The sequence below is a fragment of the Anneissia japonica genome, unplaced genomic scaffold (genome assembly GCF_011630105.1).
Source record: "Anneissia japonica isolate Jap-2015-1 unplaced genomic scaffold, ASM1163010v1 scaffold483_len1788099_cov177, whole genome shotgun sequence".
Lineage (NCBI taxonomy): Eukaryota > Metazoa > Echinodermata > Crinoidea > Comatulida > Comatulidae > Anneissia > Anneissia japonica.
This window is the reverse complement of record NW_022682587.1, coordinates 1,713,735-1,717,676: the sequence shown is the minus strand read 5'-3', so window position 1 is coordinate 1,717,676 and position 3,942 is coordinate 1,713,735.

Here is a 3,942-nt window from a genome sequence, read left to right as displayed (position 1 = left end):
CATACACACATACATACATACATATACATCTAATAGCACTTTACACATATACCTATAGCCTCCCCTAACCATAACTTCTGGATCCGCCCCTGTAAATGGTTAGAAGAACAAAATGTAGATATTGTTTTGCTACAAGAAACATACTTTGATAAAGCATCAGTAAGTTGTCTTTCTAAATTTGGAAAGATGAAGCATATCACAGCTTCGGATCAACCAACAGTAGAGGTGTTTCGATACTGTTTAAAACAAGTTTTGACGCCAAAAACATCTATTGTAAATTTGTAGATGGAGAGGGTAGGAATATAATTGTAAGTCTAAAGCATAAAGATAAAACATTAAATTTAATTAATCTATATTCACCAAATAATTATAAAGAAAGATCACTTTTCTTTAAAAAATTGGAAAAAAAGATAGATAGTCTTTGTTACGGAAATGATGAATACATTGTCATGGGTGGTGATATGAACTGTGTTCTAGATCGCAACGTTGATCAAAGAAACAGTATCCCCCACTATAACTCACCGTTAGCTTTTAAAAATTGTATGTATAAACATAAACTAATTGATATATGGCGACTATGTCATAAAAACACGTTTTAATTCACATGGAGAAGAAAAGATACATATAGGAGATTAGACTACTGGATCGTATCTGGATTTGTATGTAAAGCATTACATACAAATGGCGATATAGTGCATACTGACATAAGGCCGGCCCTATTTACTGATCACCAGGCGATTCCATTTAAATTGTTTATAGATCAATGTGAAAAAGGTCCAAGTATCTGGAAAATAAATAATAGCATTTAGAAGACAACACTTATTCCTTTAATATATTACAAATTATTTAGAAGTTAAAAAAAATAAATATAATCTAAATCCAGAGCTTCTGTGGGAGTATCTGAAAGTGAAAATAAAAGAATACACATGTGAATATTGTGCAAAAAAAGAAAGTAGGAAAAAAGAAAAAAAAGAAAAATTACTTAGAGAAGTCAATGTACTTACAAATAAGTTAAACATTGTTTACGATAAAGATATTGAATCTGTTTTGAAAAGTAAGACAAAAGAATTAGATTCTATCTATGAGTCCGACGTTCGAGGCGCACAAATTCGCTCAAGAATACAATGGTTCGAAAAGGGTGAAAAAAAAATCAATAAATTCTTCTTAGGGCTAGAGAAAAGCAAGGCAAAAAGAAAGCACATCACATGTGTACTAAAAGAAAATGGTAAATAAACGTCAAATATTGGTGATATCCGAAAAGAGCAAGTTAAGTTTTATGGAAACCTATACAAAAATAAAAATATACCTGAGATAATGATTAATTCATATATAAAGAAAACGAACCTTAAAAAAAATTCTCCGAAAACGAATTAGAAGAATGTGAAGGTGAAATCACGGTTGAGGAATGCACAAATTATTTATATATAATGAACCTTAATAAAAGCCTTGGTTCTGATAGACTTACGGTACAATTTTACCGTTATTTTTGAGAAGATCTTAAGTATAATTTATGTAACGCTCTAAACTATTCTTATAGAAATAATAAGTTAAGTACTACTCAAAGATTGAGAATAATTAATTGACTATTATTATTATTATTTATTTTTTACTTTATTTCTTTCTCTTTCTTTCTTTATTTCTTTCTTTCTTTCTTTCTTACTTTCTTACTTTCTTTCTTTCTTTCTTTCTTTCTCTCTGGAAACATTTTAAAAGGCTACTAGTGGCAAACTACTGGACCGATTTAATTAAAACTTGGTCAGTAGGACCGGTGCCACGTCCCATATATGTGTTGTTCACAACTTGGGGTCAAAGGTCACATAAGGGGCATTAGGGTCAAAAAACCAAAAATCGTATAATATACTACTTGTTTCACAAATAACGTAGCACAGTCTTGTCCTTTGCACATATACATTGGCATAAGCCAGAGTCTATAGTGTGTTCAGCAATAAGCGGTTAAAGGTCATTAAGGGGTAATTTTTATCTTTTTCATTTTAAAACGCTACTAGTGCCAAACGGTTGTGCCGATTTCAACCAAACCTGGAAAGTATAATCGGTGACACCTTCATACATGGGGTGTTCACTGCTTGGGGTCAAAGGTCACATAGGGGTCATTAGGGTAAAAAAAACCACTTTCAAACAATGAATAAAAGACTTCTTCTGTCACAAATATCATAGCACAGTCTTGACCTGGGCACATATATATTGGCATAATGTAGGGTCTCTATGGTGTTCAGCGATTTACGGCCAAAGGTCATTAAAGGGTTATTCTTTTGTTCTCTCTAGTAACATTTCAAAATGCTACTAATGGCAAACCATTGGACCAAATTCAATCAAATTTCGTCATTAACAACCGGCGACACCTCCTACATCCCAGTCTGGGATCAGGGTTACATAGGGGTCATTTTAAAATAGCCCAATTGAGCTCAAATTTACCGAGAATGATCCTTAGGACCTTCTAAACACGAAAAAATACTCTTCACCCCATATGTCAAAGTTCATAGGTCAAAGGTTCAAAATGTTACTAATGGCCAAGAAATAAACTAAATTCAATCAAAGTTGATCATTAAGAACCAGTGACACCTCCTACATCCCTGTCTGTCATCAGTGGTTACTTAGGGTAAATAAGCATGTTATATTATAATCTGTAGTTAATTCATGTCCGCAATAGATTGATGCCGGTATTGAATGCATTGTTAATAATAAATATTATTGTGCTGTACATTTACATGAGTAGTTAATATTATTAATATTATTCTACATTCATTTAATGGAGAGGTGATTGTTATTACCTATAATTGTTATATTCTTGTTTAGTGATTAATATACACTTAGCTTGGTGGCCTGTAATAGTCTGAAGTTACAGAAGTGTTGGTGGCCAGTAATAGTCTGAAGTTACAGAATTTCTGGTGGCCATTATTATAAGTTTGTTGGAGCGTCCAATAGTCTGTAGTTTCAGAAGTGTTGTCGGAGCGTCCAATAGTCGTAGTTTACAGACTGGTGCATTAAGCAGACTCTAGCTTGACGTAAATAAAAGCTATTACACCATTTAGACTATGCTATTTAATCATCAACTTGTTTTTGGTTTTGGTGTGTTGCCAGGTTATATCAGAGTTGTTGTTAAATTGTATACTTGCCTAATGTTGTTATGCTTGATATACTATATAATTGTAACGCATTATATAATTCTTGTTTTGAATGTATACTTTGCAGGGTTTTTCTTTAGTTCGCTCTGGTTTATATGCAAATAAAACGTTGAATGCTATACACAGATGTCTTGTGATTGATTACCAACTGAGTCTAAACTACTCAAGGAAGATTGTACCTCCCTTTTCAATATCTTTCTAAAGTCGAACCAATAATAATAATAATAATAATAATAATAATAATAATAATAATAATAATAATAATAAAAAAATTAATTTTTCTAATTTTTCTGGTATATTTTGGGTGTTTTTTTTTTGTTTTTTTTAATATAAATTATCATTATTTTTATCTTACCGATGTCACATTGATCGCCGATATACCCAGTTCCAGCGCAGTTACAAACATAACTGTTGTCTGTTTCATTCAATTGACAGATGCCGTTGTTATTGCAAGGACTTGGTGAACATGGATCATCTAGATAGACAAAAAACTCAAAAATTATAATAGCGCTCAATTGGGAGAATGAACGCTGAATTAAATTGACGTATGCTTGTATCCTACATTGTAGCTTAAAATGATTGATGTCGCTTTTTTGTACTGCTGTACTTTTTTAATTAAATGAGCTTGACAAAGGTTGATAACCGAAAACGTTTGCTCACTTGAATAAAATTATATATCTGGCAGTTTTTTTTTATCTTGTTTGCCAATGCAGCCCTCCAGTTATATATATATATTATATATATAATATAATATATATATATATTATATATATAAATATATAATATATATAATACGATA